The following is an 18615-nucleotide window of genomic DNA, read 5'->3' on the forward strand; positions in this document are numbered from 1 at the left end:
GACATAATATCGTATCCCACATTTTTTTGAGCATTTACAAATTAATATTCCTGTCTAAAGCTATTTAATTTAAATATGAACGAAATTCATCGGTTTATTTTGTAGTGGAAGCACAATTTGAACAACTAAATTATTACAGAATTATGTGTTTTGTGGATTTATCGGCCTAAGTTCAAATTAGTGTGTTTCGAAGAACCTTTTAAGTATTTTTTTTTAAATTCTGATTCAAATGGCTACATAGGGTATACGTAATCTACCGATTGTCATGATAAAAAATAATGCCAATCTTAATATTTATTCGTAGATGCCAATATTATAATATGCTTTTATCGACATTTCTTCAGACGCTCGTGTGAAAGATAATAAGGCTTTAATTTTTGTAACTTACTTATTTCATAACGGATACATACATTTTTGGATAACTTATCTGTTTGATTAAAGCAATAAGGAAAATGGCGACAGCATTGCTATTAGTGCAATTGTGAGAATTACTTTATTTACAGATTGCCTAATGTAATTTCGGTCATTAAAATTCTTCTTTTAATTGTAATTCGTTGTAAATTCAATTGGGAAATGTTAAAGACTTCATAGCCTATCGAAATTTGGCAATGTGCCAAAACTAGAAGTATTTTTATGTAAACTCTTTTAACACGTCGATTTCAATGTTAGGTATGTTTTGTACATACGCATATGTGCACTGCAAATGTAAATAATAACTTCGACGATGCTGAACTTATGTGCAGTATCCTCTATTTTCATGTTTTAATTTATATTTGTAAACGTTATCTGTCTACAACATTCTAAAAATCCTAAAACTTTTGTATCGACAATAAGATAAAAGATAAAGATAAAGAAGCCTTTATTAACAACCTTAATTCATATTTAGATACATACTATTCATTTTTTTCTTTTCATTTGACATCGGCTGAGATTGTTTTGCTTTCGCATAGGCCTCCCCCAAATCCTGCCATAAGTTCGGGTCGTGGCATTTCCTCTTCCACGTAGAGCCTGCACCGGCTTTTATGTAGTCTATAAAGACAAATAAAGAAAGTCAATTAAGAGCTAAATCGTTTGACACAAACAGAGAAAGGGCAGTTCAGAGTAGTTGATGAGCCGTGACTTCCTTATTTGATTCGTCTTTAAACGAATAATGTTGTTTTAATTTTTCAATTAAGTTTAAGTGCGTTCAAACTGACATTATGAATACGTGACTCATCATTATTTGGTTAAGTAACTCCGATTGCAACACAAAGCAACGTAGGCGTCATTTCCAATTAACATTTAAAACGTTTCGAAATGGTAGTCTAGGCTGTGCATTTCTCAGTTATCTTCCTTTTGAAGTCCAAGCTTGTTAAGACTATCGTTACTCTTTAACCTATTCGAGATAATAATTTATTTTAATCGATGCGTCACGTCATAAGACTCGGACAGTCTGTTGTTGTTAAGTCTCGACTTCTACTTCAAATTGTGATAAATCAGTGTTTAATTACCAGTAATTATTATTATTATCTTTATTTCAGTAAAAACCATACAATTTATTTATAATCTATGTTAGTAACTTAAAAACCTAACAGGTTTTGAGTCTTTCCCAAGTGCCTGCAGCTAAGGCTGCCTAGTAAAACTCAGCCAACTAATCCCTAGTCAGCCAGTTCCTAGATCTTGCTCCATATGATGTTCAGAAGACTGTTGTTACTATCACGCATTCGACGCAATGACGATGCACTTCTCTTCCGTATTATTTTAAAGAAGTCATCTGTGTGAGATGTCGCAAACATTGTGGATGCACTACAAAAGCGCGGCAGTGACAACATCATCCTAAACGCATTATTATATTGAACACATAGGGCATTGTAAGCTCTCCACGTATATATGGACCACACACTACTGGCAGTAATATCGTGTTGAAAATGCCTAACTAGTAACTACTAAATACTGCTTCGAATGGTCTGCGTATTTTTCGATGTCATCATTAACTGCGGTAGAATTGGATCCGACTCACGTCAAACGGTAATAAAATGCCATCGACCCTTCAAACGACGACGCGATAAACTTTCGTATTTAATAATTTTTAATTCAAATGGTCCACTTTTATGTACAGGATATTGCTTTGCTAAATCTACATAAAACATCCATTGTTTGTGAAATAAAACAGTAATGTTTAACTCGCAAATAGCTTGATCTCCAAACGAAGTTCAACAAAAGTTTTAATTTAGGATCGATATAGTTATGTCGTATGTATAACTAAAAATCATGAACTGCTGTCATAGTTTTTTTTTTTTGCTTATATGGGTGGACGAGCTCACAGCCCACCTGGTGTTAAGTGGTTACTGAAGCCCATAGACATCTACAACGTAAATGCGCCACCCATCTTGAGATATAACTTCTAAGGTCTCAGTATATTTACAATGACCGCCCCACCCTTCGAATCGAAAAGTATTACTGTTTCACGGCACAAATAGGCAGGGTGGTGGTACCTACCCGTGCAGACACGTAAGAGGTCCTACCACCAGTTTTTCATAACACGGGAGGCAATATCATTTGCCATAATTAACAATGGAATAGAATTGAACAATGACTCTAACAATGAAACCTTAACAATGAAATTTTAAAAATCTAAGAACGCTCCTGTTTGTGCTGAATGAAAGCAAAGCTTTATTTGGAATTTTATGTCATCGTTAAAATATGTAAGTCACTTGTATTGTTTAACTAAACAACAAAGTCAGGTTGTATAAGCAAGTGCGGTCTGTAGGTCACATATGTACTAGACCGTATCGACTTCCTGTACACAATGTTATTGGCTGTCATAAGCTATGCATAGGATAAACCATTAGTCTACAACTTAAGTAAATAACCATATTTTCGTTTATTTATTAAAAGTTCGTCTAAACATCTGTTTCAATATTTGATGAGTACATATTTAACGTACCTATACGTATTTTGTTTCTTTGAGAACTGAATTTTTATTTAGACATAGACAGAGATAAATAGGTTTGTTGTATTCACATTATTTATAATGTAGCATAGTTTAAAACCATGTTAATCGATTCCATGTTAAATGTTCGAATCGGTAACATGCAATAACATGAATTCCTTTAACTTTATTTATTTATTTATTTTATTTATTTATACTTTATGCACAAAACAAAACTTGTACACAGGCGGACTTAATGCCATGGGCATTCTCTTCCAGTCGACCATAGGGTGGTGCAGAGATAATGCATGGTAGGTGCATTGACAAAAGAATAACAAACAACAACAACAAAACAAAAAAAAAAGAACAAACTTAAAACAAAAATCTTCCTTAAAATAACATCTCAGTATTATAGAATAAACATACTACAATTCAATATACCTATGTATAAAATAGTAAAATACATACATACACAGAAATACATACATACTTTACACGATCTATGTGAGAAAGCATTTTAAAAACTACAAATTCCGGATCACGAATTTTATTGATATTATTATAATTTATAACTATCCTTTTTATAATGTATTAACTAAAAAAAAACAAAGAGAAACATAATATTATGACTGCTTCCTCCTGTTATCCTTTCGAAAGAATCAAACGTGTTCCAGTTCTCTTACCGTGTCTTAGATACGGTGTTAAATATGAATGGTTCCCGGCGGTGCCAGGCACCTGTATATCTAAATTGCGCGATCCTTTTAAGAATATTCTTAAACTACAATTTTGAATAGCTTGACGCGTTTTACTCTGGTTGGTGACATTACTGTAGCATAAGTTTTTGCTTAAAATACAGATGCTAAAATAATTTACATTATAAGTATGAAACTTAATAAAAGTGAATTTTTTTGTTCCGACTTTCGTCTAACGGTTTGCAGAAACATCGTTTGTTATGAGTAAAGCGAAATCATTTATGAATATGTACGAATTATGGTGAAGTATGAGAAAGTCCGGTAGAAGACACACCGGCTTCTATTCAGTAACCGGTTAGACTACTGTTATGTAAAATCTTCCGACAGAGTTAATAGAAGTACGTTTTTACAAAAAAAAACACAAAATAAGGTAGCTATTAACTTGTAGTATATGTAGGTATCACTAAACATTTTTTTTTTAAGACATAGCGTTTTCGTTCTGATTTCTATTTTATTTTGATGTTCGTTTATGCAGACTCTACTAAAAAAGATTCCAATAAATTAAATACAGATTAATGAGTTCAAAGAAACGTGCTTCCCATAGTCACTTTATACACTGATACCTATAGACGTTGTTAAGTGTACATGAAGTGTGTAGAAGAAATCGCAACTGGTTTAGCAATAACACTTAAGAAAGCTAGTTTCTAGTTTCATTGACTTTTACGTTGAAACAGACAAGGATACCGTAAAGTCAATTTTATTGATGAATTCATATAGAAGGTCGTGTCGATTTCCTAAGCTATTTAGTGATTAGCATTGTTTTATTCAATTCAGTTAGTGATTAGCATTGTTTTATTCAATTCAGTGACAATCGAAGAAAAAAGTACTCATATCGTGTGTGTAGCTATATCTTGCTAGTCTGTAGCTTGCGCATTCGATATTTTGTAAAACCAATACGATAAACTATCAAAATGAGTGAAGAATTATCAAGTAAGTCCATTGATATAAAAAATAAAGAATTTATTACTTTATTTTTTTTTAAAGTCATCATTGCTCAAACAATTTTATTCTTTTTGGTTGATGATTTATTTATTTAATGTAGCAAGCCATACTTAAAGCAACAAATTCTATGAATAAACTATATTAACTAAAACAAAGCTTTAGTTCAGTTGCAGATTTAACCAATCTGAAATTGGAGTCATAAGATAACGATCAATTTTAAAAGCTTTTTCATAATTTGTTCCTAGCGACCAAACTTCCTAGTAAGGATTCATTAATTCACCAAAGGATTCATTCTTTAAATATCAACAAACTCTTAATTGCACAATATTAATACCAAAATCTAGATTATAGGGCTTGAAGAGATCATTATTTTTGTTTATTTTTGAAATCATAAAGTGGTGATGCAGTTTGTTTTTGTTTTATTCCTTTTTATATTTGCGTACGCTGTTTTATATAACTTTTTATTCTGGAAATAGATACATATATATTTGAATTCAGAAGAAGATTATTTATTTATATTTGCATGATTTTTTTTTATTTATTAATAGAAAGTCACTTTTTTGCCATTTTGAGCACAAGTCAAAGCGTAATTAATATGTTATCATTCGGCGGAATTTGACTGCTGCTTGTCACAAATACTGATATAATTGCACCTCGCTTTTATATTATTAATTAGAAAATTGCCTTTAATATATGAACAATAATGGTAATTGTCAATTTGTACGCGATTTCTTTCGTGCGTTAGCTTCAAATCAAGTTAATCAATTAAAGCAAGGTTCAAAAAATCATCATAAAAAAAGAACTACGAAGTTAATCTAGTGACCTTATAAAATCAAGCATAAATAAAATTTACTGCAAGCCTATCTTAATATTAAAACTTATTTGACACAATGTTTGTTCAAACGAAGGGTCCTCTTTCGGCAATAATAATAATAATAGGTCTCAGTGTCAAGATTAAAGTCAATACCAGCAAAAAAACTTTTTATATAAAATTTCTGTCCGTCAATGACCTTGGCTTCTATAATTTGGCCTTTGTTATCTCTCAGAGATAATTTATTTTCACTCTGAAGTTCGATGAATAATATATTTACTTAATGCTCTCTTCATGGACACAATTAAATCTTGTAATGTATAGAGCAAGTCTACAGTGTTCATGAAAAGATAAATTGAATACATGCAAGGGCGGATCCAGCTTTGGCGCCAGGAGGGGGTCACATAGTCAAATTTAGATGCGTTCGTTCCCAAACGTTTGCCATTATACAAAGTTATATTATATTAAATTAATTAAATATTGAAGGTATGTAGTTACATAAAATCTGTATGGTGACAAAATATATAAATAAAATCATTATATTCAATTAGTGCTCCACCTAAGTCCTGGAACCAGCTCAGGGGGTGGTCATGATCCCCATGACCCCCCCCCTGGATCCGCCATTGAATACATATCAAAATCAACAATAAAATCGTGTTTTAAATAAAATGAATATGCGTTAACCTTGGCATTGTTGAACATCGTTTTGTCTTTTTCAATTGCACTCAGCTACTAATACGATCGAAAGGGACGCAATGCTGTAACTATATTCCTAGGCTACACCACATTTATTAATAAAGCTGCATGCACATGCTTTACCTATATTTACATATTATAATAATGATTTCATTGTCACGTTTTATGTCACGTTTCTTGTTAGTGACTAGGAAAATAGACTGAATGTGAGTTGATAACACAGTGAATGGGTTGGACATTCTGTGTATTGTCTGTTCTGTTATTGCTTTCGTAATGGATCTGTATTTCGCATTACTTTAATTAATAATAATCAATAATGAATAATGATTTCAGACGAAACAAATCCGCTTTGTCACTAATCGAATATAAATTTTTCCTAATGGCAGTTTCGATATTGTAGATATTTTTTTAAAGCACAAGTCGAATTCTTTGGAAGATTTCCCAATTCCCCATGCACGACTTTTCATGTTAAACTATGTTTTATTGTAGTTTAGTCATACATACCATGTGCCACGTACCATCCGGCTATGGAATGAGCTCCCCTCCACGGTGTTTCCCGAGCGCTATAACATGTCCTTCTTCAAACGAGGCTTGTGGAGAGTATTAAACGGTAGGCAACGGCTTGGCTCTGCCCCTGGCATTGCTGACGTCCATGAGCGACGGTAACCACTCACCATCAGGTGGGCCGTATGCTCGTCTGCCTACACGTAAATAAAAAAAAATAAAAAAACATGATCACGAATACCATTTCAAAATGTACTTGTTTGTATCAGACTTAAATAAAATCGATACCGTAAACATTTCGAGTTAGTTGAGCCGCAAATAAATCTATACATACACGGTTCATAGACGTTTTGTCTGTGTACATTATTGATTTCCAAGCTGACGTTCTGAATAATGGACAGACCGTGGGCGGATGGTAAGACAACAACCGTTATAGTGTTAAATGGGTCGATCAATTCCGTGCTATATCCACTTACCTAAATGAACTACGACCGTGAAACTTGTCGGCAGCTTTGTAGCACTGATTCGAAATGTTGATTTTTATTAACAAAACTAGCTTTTGCCCGCGACTCCGTCCGCGTGGTAGTCCGCGTAGTTACTTTGGCATACGCTAAATTTTACTCGCCACTTCGTTTACGTGGAAAGTGGAAAATATTTTTGAATTGTTGAATGTTAAGGAGCTATTTAAACCCTTATTTTGAAACATTCTTTATTGGTGCTCCACTTGTATTGGTCTTATCGTGATGTTATGTAGCCTATAGCATTCCTCGATAAATGGGCTATAATATATAAAATCGGAACAGTAGTTTCTGAGATTAGCGCGTTTAAACAAACAAACTCTTCAGCTTTATAATATTACTAGCGACCCGCCCTCGCTTCACTTCGGAAACATTAAAACACACATGAAACCAAAAAATAAAAATAAAATTAAAAAAAGTAGCCTATGTTCATCAGGGACAATGTCGGCTTCTAATAGAAAAAGAATATTTCAAATCGGTCCAGTAGTTTCGGAGCCTATTCGAAACAAACAAACAAACAAATCTTTCCTCTTTATAATATTAGTATAGATCAGTATAAATGAAAACGAAACAATCTATATCAACAAATATTTAGATTAGGTAATTTTATAGCTACTTTCAAAGTTATTACACTAGAAATTTTCTTTATTTAATCATTAATAAGATGTATTTAACAATCTATTATAGATATATAGTTTAACACGCGATGAAAAGACAATTGATGACACAGAAAAAATATTCGTGTCAACGAACTCACAAGTCTTAATTTTTCATATTTATATACTGTTTTTTTTTAATTTTTTTATTGCTTAGATATGTGGACGAGCTCACAGCCCACCTGGTGTTAAGTGGTTAGTGGAGCCCATACACATCTACAGCGTAAATGCGCCACACACCTTGAGATATAAGTTCTAAGATCTCAGTATAGTTACAACGGCTGCCCCACCCTTCAAACCGAAACGCATTACTGCTTCACGGCAGAAATAGGCAGGGTGGTGGTACCTAACGGACTCACAAGAGGTCCTACCACCAGTAAATAAACAAATAAAAAAAGGCAAGATTAAGCCGTAAAAATAGGTTCAATAACATCTACGATTAGCCAAAACCGAAGAAAATACCAACTAAATTGTGAATTCGGTTGTGAAAGAAGAAATTCATCGTTACTTTTGTATGGTACGTACTTAAGTACTTAATTGGGACTGCCAGCGTTCGTTCAACATGCGAGTACTCGTCTGTAACATGGATACGTGCGCGACCACCGTGACCTGGGTTTTGTTATGGTTTGCATCATGGCTCTTGCTAAATATGACAAAAGGGTCAATGGTTTATGATACGTCCATACAAACCATAATTTAATTTAAGTTTACATATTATCTTTATTAAAATTAAAATTTTTAAACACATCATAACATGAATAAGCCCGTGAGGAAAACGGGAAGATATTTATATTTGGAATCGTATAGAACCAGAGTGATAACTCAATAGTTTTAGATGAGAAAAAAATATACATTTGAACTAAAAGAGAAAACATAAAATTATCTTAAAATTACATGTTATTACTTCGTTTAATATTATTGTTTAGCTAATAATCTTTATATTAATAAACAGTCTACTATAGTTGGCTTCTTCTGGCGTTTAGCAACCAAGAGTCAAGCATGACAATATGAATAGTGAATTGATTGTAAAACATTTTATTTAAATCGATTAATCATCGTATTTTACAATGAATAAATTATTAAGTAAACAATGTTAATGACATCAGAAGTTGGTAATGGTGCAAAGTTATTCATTTTATGAAAAACATTGACGAGCGTAATTTCTATTTATACGCAAGATGTCATGAAGAAACAAAAAGTGAATTTCGTACAACGTATTCGATGAAGTCACCCTGAGCTTGAATGTGGCCACAAAGTCATTTGTAAGCGTTGGCCTAATTCGTCTGGAACTGCTCTCACCTCGGCACACGCGACATTTTATATATAGACAAACACTTTATAAACATAATATGCTGTATTTTTTAAAATGTTATTCGTTAAATATTTTACACGGAATTTTATCCTACGGAGCTACGAATGTCACGTTCATATCAATTTGAATGCTAATTTCAAAATAGAATTTAGAACTTTTCTTTCAAAAATTCTGATTTATCTAATTTACTGAAAATATAGGTCATTTGATAGTAGGTAGCTATCGATATTCGTGGACAGTACCAATGACAGAGGCAAGACTAGGCCGCTGCTGTCTTTGCTTTATCACATAACGGTATAAAATGAATTACCTGAGTGTAGCATGTTAAACATTGTACACGTGTGTTGTGGCATAATAACGCAGCGCTGGCTTTGTGGGTGTGCATATTATTCAAACCACGTTTGAACCACAAGATGATACTACAAGCAGGATAGCCATATCGAGTGTCTACATTGATTGAGTGCTCATAAAAGTTTCAAGTACGCATCGACATTAGAATAATCAATTGTAACTTTTTATTAGTTACTAATCGATTGCCTTAATAGTTAAGTTGATTTAAATTCGTCATTAGAAGCAATATGTGATATCGTTTGTGATTGTTCAGTACAGATCACTAGCTTAAAGATAAAACATTACTGATATTAAAATCGTTAAAGAGTTTGTTGTAAATAAAACTTTAATTTGATTAGGTTTTTTTTTTTTTTTTTTTTTTTTTTTTTTTTTTTTTTTTTTTTTTTTTTTTTTTTTTTTTTTCCACAGGAGAAAATCGCCGGATCCCCACCCGCACGGCAGGTGGGGTATGTGGGAGTCGAACCTCACTAAAAACTCCTGCCGCTCACAGCCGGCGTCCTACCCCGGACCGGGTGGGAACCCAGTCGGAGTTATTGAGACGGCGGGACAGGGTTTACGCAGAGCACATTACATCCATCCCGCCGTCCCCCAGACGCCGGACCGGCGGCCGCCAGCAACATGACCGCCGGTTCCCTCGGTCGACGGGCCAAGAGCCCGATTGATAGCGCCGCGCTACACCTTCCCCCGGAGCGGTCGGGGGAACGCGACCTACCACGCCGCCCCACGCCTAAGCTCCTCCCCGCACAAAGCGGGTGGAGCCCGAAGCTCTTAGGGGGCCGGGTTACGGACGAGACCCCGGTCCCGACCCCCTGCTCGGCGGCGGCGGGTTTCTGCGTAGTGAGGAGAGCTTTGCCTCACTCGCCCCGCCGCCTCCTTCTGCGAGATGGTGCACTCGCAGAAGTCGAGCATAGCCTTCCAGGACTCGTCACCGCCAAGCATCGACGCCACGACGCCAGGCAGCGACAAGTCCGGTCCTATCTTTGCGACCAGGACACGGCGCTGCACCTCCCAAGCGGGGCAGACAGCGAGCGTATGCTCCGCCGTGTCCAGGTCGTGTCCACAATGGTGGCACCTCGTCGTCGGCTCAGCTCCTATCCGGTGCAGATACTTTCCGAAGCATCCGTGCCCAGTCAGCACCTGCACCAGACGGAAGGTGAGGCGTCCTCGGCCACGATTCACCCAGTCATCAAAGACTGGGTAAACCGCCTCAACGGTCCGTAGACCCCACGTGGGGTTGGCCAACCGCCTCGACCACGATTCGAGCACGGACCGCCGAGAATGGGCCTTCCGCGCCCGCAGCTCACTTTTGGAGGGACGCACCACGCCCAGAGCACGAAGCTCGCTGCGCCACCGATAGTCGGCAGCGAGCGACTCCGCCTCCAGCTCCCATGGCGGCGTCCCCGCCAACACACACGCCGCCTCGAAGGAGACGGTGCGATATCCACGGATGACCCTGATAGCAACGGTGCGCTGCGGCCGGCGCAGGAACCGAGCCATAGCGGCCCGGTTGCGTGGCTCAGCCCATACAGGCGCACCGTACAGGGCCATCGATCGCACCACCCCTGCGTAGAGGCGGCGCACAGCCTGATCCGGCCCCCCGATATTCGGGAGCAGTCGGCTCAAAGAACCGGCTGTCCTCATCAATCGGGGGACCAGCTCCGCAAAGTGAGCACGAAAAGCCCACCGGCTGTCCAACACGAGGCCGAGGTACCTCAACTGCACCCCGACCCCTATTCGGACGCCTCCAACCACGATGTGGGCGTCGACAGGTGGCGCTCTCCGTGGCCCGTGAAACCACAAGGCCTCGGATTTACTGAGCGCCACGTCGAGGCCCAGTCTCCTTATCCTCCCGACAACGAGGGCCACCCCCGCTGTGGCGAGACGGGCAGACTCTCTATAATCATCCCCCCGGGCCACGACCAACGTGTCGTCCGCGTAACAAATAACGCGGAGGCCCGGGAGGAGGGCACCCCTCAGCACCCAGTCGTACCCGATGTTCCACAAGAGGGGTCCGAGAACCGACCCCTGCGGAACACCCCGCACGACCGGAAAACGGTGAAGGGTCCCACCGTACCCGGTACATTCGACCGACCTGGCCTCCAAATAGGAGCCAACCAGCCGGCGGAGGTAGAGGGGCACTCCATGCCTCTCCAGTGCCCCCCCTATCACGGACCAGGGCAGGGTGTTAAATGCGTTGGCGATGTCAAGAGACACCGCCAGCGCCACCCCACCCCGTGAGACAGCCTCGTCCGAGAGGGCCCGCACCCGAAGTATTGCATCCACGGTCGAACGGCCCTCCCGGAAGCCGAACTGCTCCGCCGACAGGTCAGGTCCAACCCCGACCAGGTGCTGAACGATGCGGGCAGCCAGAATACGCTCCAGCAATTTTCCCGCCTCGTCCAGCAGTACGATAGGACGATACCCGGCAGCTGTATCCACCGGGCGCCCCTCCTTCCGCAACAACACAAGTCTGCCCGTCCGCCAGAGCAACGGGAACCGTCCCGACTCCAGGCAACTATTAAATAGCTCCAGGAGCCGGTCCCCTAGGGCATCGAGGGCCAAGGCCAGCACCCGGCCATGGACTCCGTCCGGGCCGGGGGCCGTGTCCTTTGCAGTCATCCTTACAACCGCCACACGGAGCTCTGCCCCAGTAATACGGGGCACCTCAGCAGGGGCTTCACCGTCGATGGCGTCCGACGGCTCACCCATAGCGGGGGGAACAAAACCCTCCCGCTCCTGCGGGAACAACGCCGAAACGATGTCCCGCAGCTGTTGAGGCTGGAGTCGCTCAGTCATAGGGGGGGCCCACGGGCGCAGCTTGCCGCGCACTAACCTGTACGGGCTCCCCCATGGATCCGCTTCGAGCGCCTCCAAGAGTCTCTCCATGTTCTGCTCCTTGGCCCGCCTGATGGCCAGCCGCAGGGCGTCCTTCGCAGCGCGATATTCGCCGTGCAGCCGGGTTTCCTCCTCCGCAAACGCGACGGGGTCGTCGCGCCGCAGGTGGCGGCGACGGCGGTGTCTAGCGCATTGGCGGCTCGCCCGAATGGAGACCGCGCGCAGTCTCGCAATTTCAGGCGACCACCAGGGAGACTGCCGCCGTCCGCAATGCCGAGAGCCGACCCGGGGCATCGAGGCATCGCATATGCGGTGCATCGCGCCGCGGAACCATTCGGCCTCGGCCTCCACGTCGAAAGGGTGTGGGCGCGTGGGCGTCCACGCCGCCACCATAGAGGCCTCCACCAGGAGCTCCTTCTTCAGGAGCTTCAATGCCCACCTAGGGAATGACCGGGATGCACTCCGCGGGGGGTTAACCCCGCGAGCGCCTGCGGCTGGTGTTGGCGTGGGAGCGGAAAGATCGAACCGGATATACCGGTGATCTGACAACGATTCCGCCCCCACCACCACGCCCCAGCCGAGGATGCGCTGTGCGACGGACGAGCTCGCGAACGTCAAGTCCACAATAGACTCTCCTGTCCACCGCACGCATGTCGCGACTGAGCCCCTGTTAACGATACAGAGATCGGCCGCGACCGCCCACTCCTCCAACAGCCTACCACGAGCGTCCGTAGATGGGGAACCCCAAGAGACAGACTTCGCATTGAAGTCCCCCGCCAGTATCACGGAACGGGGAGAGAGGTGACGAGCGATCACCTCTAGCCCGTCCAGGAACCGCTCGAACTCGACGGTAGGCCGATTCGGAGAGAAGTACACCCCGATCACGACGGTATTTTCTAATTGTACCGCGACGATCCCGGGACCCCTGGTCACCATCGCCAGGGGGGGAATCATCGCGGATCTTCTTATATGTATGGCCGCCAAGCCATCAACGTCCCCAAACCAGCAGTCGTCTGCTGGGGGAACGAAGTACGGCTCGGCGACCACAGCCACGTCAATTGACCACTCCGCCATAGTCTGGAGCAGCATGTCCTGAGCTCCGGCGGAGTGGTTCAAGTTTCCTTGGAGGAAGCGATAGGTGTGATCCATTAAGACTGGACCACATCCATCGCCCCCTCCCTTACTCCATTGTCCCCGCTATCGGGCGCGAACGCCTCAGCGGGGGCCAAAGTGCCGGCCGGTGCTCCCCCGGCCGACAGCTTCTTTTGGCGCCGCTTAGCTTGGCGGCGCCAATTTCTGATTGCGTTTTTGCCGGCTGGGGGGCATGCCTTGCCCCCGGTCCGGTGGTCAGCCCTGCGTCCGGCCGCCGCACACAATAAGCAATGCGGCGCAGCCGAGCACACGGCCGCCTTGTGTCCAGGCTGACCACAGCGGAAACACAGTCCGCTGCGGTCAACCGCACTTACGCACCTGGCGAGGCAGTGCCCAGTGCTGAAGCACTTTAGGCACCGCCAGGCGCGTGGTTCTAGCAGGCGCACGTGGGCTGCTATCCAGCCCACGCGCAACCTACCCGGATCCCCCAAAGGTCTCCCGGGCGGAGGAGCAGCCAGGGCGACGGCCGCCTCCACCGGGCAACGTACCCACACAGAGCTGGCCCCGCTATAACCGGGACGCAGCTCGCCTACGGTTATATTCTGCAGGGCACAGTTGCCTTGGGAAGCGACGGCCGCCACCACCTCATCCCTGGTGGTGCATTCGTCCAGGCCGGTCACTTTCAATTCGGCCATCTTGACCGGCCTATGCACCCGCACCTCCTCTTCAGGCAGGACCGCGCGGAGCCTTGCGGCCAGACGCTCTGCGATGCCGGGACTATCAGCACCGGAACACTCTAGCAGTTTGGCCCCATTGGCTGTCTGCCTAGAGCGGAGACCCTCCCCCGCCCCGATCTCATTCAGATCGACTGCCGCGCGCGCCCGAGCAATGACATCTCCGTATGTCATGCCCTTGGCTTTGGCAGCCGGCAGCAGCGTTAGGACCACTGCCGCCGACCGCGGCGCGCGCGGTGGCTTCTTTGTTTTCTTGTTTTTCTTTTTGGCGGCTACAGGCGCTCGACCCTGTTGGGGAGCAGCCTGAGCCGCCGTGGCCGCCGGCGCTTCACCCACTTGTGGAGCTGCCAGTGGGACCTTCTTGGCACCCCGCCGGGCCACCACGTTCCACCCCTCGTCCATGTTGGATGGGGGCGGAGGCAGCGGACGGGGCTGGGGTGCTTGCGATGGGCGTTTCGCGTTGGCGCCGCCCCCCCGCTTTGTTCTATCCCGTCCCGGGCCCAACCTAGTGGCTGGAGTCTGTACGGGGGCGGGGTGGGCGGCTGGAGCACCCAACACTGCTGCATGTGCCGGTCGCCGTGCGTCAGCCGGGGCAATGAGTTGCGCCTCGAGGGCCGCCAGCCTGCCGTCCAGCCTTTCCAATACAACCTGGACGGTGCGAGTGATGACCTCGTCCAGGCTGAAGTTTCCAGCCAGCTCCCGTGGCCCCACGAGTGCCTGCTGCCTCTTGGTAGCGGTCATCTCCCTAGTGCGCGGCGATGGGAGACGTGGACGCTGCTCTGCCAATAAATAAATAAATAAATAAATAAAATATGAAATATTTTAATATTAAATAAATTTATTCTCTGTGGTAGAATAAATTTATTTAATATTTCATATCAATTTCATTATCAAGAGATGCGAGAAATTTCACATACATACCTATCTATGTCGGGCCATGTTGTTATAACGAATGTCTGTTTTTCATTTGAACAATGAATTTATTCTTTGAGTTCTCAAGAATTCATTTGCAGTTAGGTTTCATACTATTGTATGCAAATTTCATTTGCGGAACAAGTATGTGTCTTTACTTAGTATTCGAGTTAAATACTGTTTCCAGACTACAAATAAGTGCTTCTAAAGTAATATCCCTTTTGAAATTTCAATCGTGAATATTTTCGAGATAATGGTATTGAAAACCAGTTAGTTATTTAAACTGTATACTATGTCATATTGTAGTTTTACGAGCAGTATGACAAGTGAATGATAACACCTCATCAAGCTAACAAGAAAAGTAGTTGCATATTACTCGCCCACTGACGGTGAGGTTCTTAATTGAAAAATGGTCGGCTCTGGATTGACCTTAAAGTCTCCTACATAATTGACGGTAACATATTATGAGGTATATAAATGTCATGACGTATGATTAAACAATAATAACTTATCGTAATAACACTAAAGAACCGATTTTGATCACCTTGATAGACATTAGGTAATAATTATTTTTATATGATTAATCGCTTCGAAGACATTTCGTCTTCTCGCATTAAAACTATATAATCTTAAAACTTACTCATTTATAGGAGAGTGTTTTAAAGCGTTTAACATATGATATTTTTAATAATAATTATCCTTGCAGCATTTATTATTATTTATTTACGAAATCATTACAAAAAACTAAAACTAAACTACGCTCTTTTGACAGTATTAATGAGAAAAATACTGGTGATACCAAATGATTCCGCATATTAACTCAATTTCGAATATTTTTGGAAATTGTACATTTTTAATGCGAAAAAACGAATTCCTGTGCACAGCTACGTAAAAGCATTATTGTAAAATCGGTATGGCAATTAGAAAGACATGTGACGTGTAAAGTGGTGCAGGCTGCGACCTCAGGCGGCACTATTCGTGGCGATGATCTCACCGCTGCGAGCCCACGCCACGTCCTCGCTCAAACTCGTTTGGTGTTTACTTGTTTCGATGTAAGAACTTAATGTTTTTGAATACAGGACGTGATCCGAGATCGGTATTACGTCACCTCCTGTGGTTATTCAGTATTCCTAATCGGGAAATTAATATTAATTGCTTTCCCTCCGTACGATAAGAACAAATTGCCAGATGACTTTATATATTTTGAATTAATTTTACAGTCACGTCTGATATGACAACGTTTGGATTATTGGTTATTTTTTCCCCAGAAAACAATTTACATAATTATTTTGTTTATAACGTTATTTGATGGATTTTTCATTCCGCATCGCGTGTCATAAATTGGCTTAGACTCTACATTTAGTGCTGTGATTTTGCATTCACTAGGAAGTTGGAAGGTAACGCTTGTAGTTCATTTCAAGAACAAATCGATTTTGTAAAGGAAGCTATAACAAAACCATTCGTAACCACAGTGATTTCATGCGAGAATAAACCTAGATCTTGATTGAGCGTTGTGTAATTTTGGGTACTTGCGTGATTGTGATTTAAAGCTGACATAGAATTTCAACTCGGAGACCATATGGTCGACGACCTTGTCTGGAAACAAAACTGGTGACTGGCAAACTGTATACACCTACACGTACATTATTTCCGATTCATCACACTCGCCATACAAAAAAAATCGAAACACACAATGTTTTTGTGCGGTAAGGTGAAAATTCTACACTAATAAGATTAGATATGTTTATCTGAGTTATTTAAAGCAATGACGTTTAAAGTGACGTGCTAAAAGAAACCAAGTTAAAAATATTATAAATAATGCTTTTTTTTTATATGAAGAAACTTTAGGGTTTTTAGGGCGTAGACTTCTGAAGGGTCGTGTTGGAGGTTTGACGGTGGATTTCTTTTTGCAACTTTGCGGCATGTGGCTGCAAGCTCGAAGCCTTATAAAGCCTCATTTAAATACTCGTTTGGTATCGAACTGTTTTTGGTTATCTCAAGACAACTTTCGAACTCCTGCGCATTTGGGTCGCATTTTTTTTGCTAACCATAATAGTATGGTAAATGTTCTGATAGTTCGAACATTTAAGTTCGAGATGCAACCAAAATATTAAAGCCGTAGTGGTTAATTTGTCTGGTTTAAAAATAACTTTGAATAATTACTGTAAATCTTTCAAATTCAAATTCAAAATCATTTATTTCAACTTAAATGTCAGTATGACACACTTGTTGAATGTCAAAATACAAATAACAATGTTAACTCTACCACCGGTTCCAGAAAAAGCCACAGTCCTGAGAAGAACCGGCGAAACAAACTCAGCGGCCTTTTTTTTTTTTGTTTTTTCTCAAATATTTTCTTTTTTTTTAAATAAATAAAAATATTTTCGTTTCAATAATTAAATTAATTATTGAAACGACAAACATCTCTTCACGACTCTTCACGACTTATAAATGTGTCTATAAATACTTTGTGAAGTACAAAGAAGAATTTGCATCCAAGATATCGGTGGAATCCATTCAAAATCCCCGAACGTTTCGGCCGCGAAGTGTTCATGCATAGAAAGGGCGTAACAGTCACTAATCATTACAATTGAGATTCAACTTAATCTCTCTAGTTGAGTGGTGGCATTTGTGTGAGTGGTATTATGTGCTGCTTATCTAAAAAAGAATACCACTTTAGATGTGTTTTAATTTAACTCAAAATACATTCTGATTCAGTATTCTATGCAGATGAATACTTAATTTTAATTATGAAAACAGCATCATTACAAATCAGACTCTAGAGTTCTGACTAACAGAATCCATTGATAGATATTCGTGAAATGGTTGAGTAATGGTCCCGATTTAGCCAAGAGTAAGTCCGTCATCTTACACTCTCACAATGAGTCAGTAACACATGTGCAACTGCAGTTTGAAAGCAAATTAGCAGTGAAGCAATGACCGAAGTCTTTGTTTTTGAAACGTCTTTATCACTCGTAAATGGATTTATTAATCCAAGCCTTGGCGCGGGATCTGTTGCGTCGGTCTGCGGAGATATGAGTGTTTGAATAGTGCATTTCTCTTTTATCCTATAATTGTATGTAATTTTACAATTTAATAATTGGAGAAGCTATAACAGAGCTATGTTATGTTAACTATTGAATTGAGATGCTAAAATTATTGTTGAAGAGTATTCATTATTCGAGAATAGATAGATACTGATTCGTATGCAATATTTCGTTCACTATATTATTATATTGATCACATCACGAAATAAGAACTTGAATGATGAGTGTTTATTAACTTCGCAAATAAATAATATATGTATTTCTCGTTTGCGTTGAGAGCGCCAAACCGGAATACATTCCAGTTTGATTTTTTTCTATAAACGGTCGAGATGATTTACACTTAATATGTGAACGGCGAGAACGAGATAAACACAAAAATTTAATGTAGTCTATATATTTATTATTTACTAGCCGACCCAGCAGACTTGGTAGTGCCTCAATCGATAAATAAAAGACCTAAAGTTTTGTATAAAATAAAATTAAAACAAACAAAAGGAATCCGTCCGACGGGGGTCACACCAAAGAAAAAACGAAATTGTTAT

General features: G+C 41.4%; 1 protein-coding gene and 1 long non-coding RNA gene across 2 annotated transcripts in view; one reads left to right on the top strand and one right to left on the bottom strand.

Moving 5' to 3' along the window:
• Nucleotides 1–18615, top strand: part of LOC101745941 (titin) — a 39646-nt gene that overhangs the window by 5944 nt on the left and 15087 nt on the right. The window lies entirely within an intron of this gene.
• On the bottom strand, nt 843–16759 carry LOC134200678 (uncharacterized). The gene is made up of 2 exons (XR_009975690.1): nt 16670–16759; nt 843–1029 (listed from the first exon to the last, which is right to left on the bottom strand). It is a non-coding gene; the product is annotated as an uncharacterized LOC134200678 (long non-coding RNA).

Source organism: Bombyx mori, chromosome 19 (assembly GCF_030269925.1).
Source record: "Bombyx mori chromosome 19, ASM3026992v2".
NCBI lineage: Eukaryota > Metazoa > Arthropoda > Insecta > Lepidoptera > Bombycidae > Bombyx > Bombyx mori.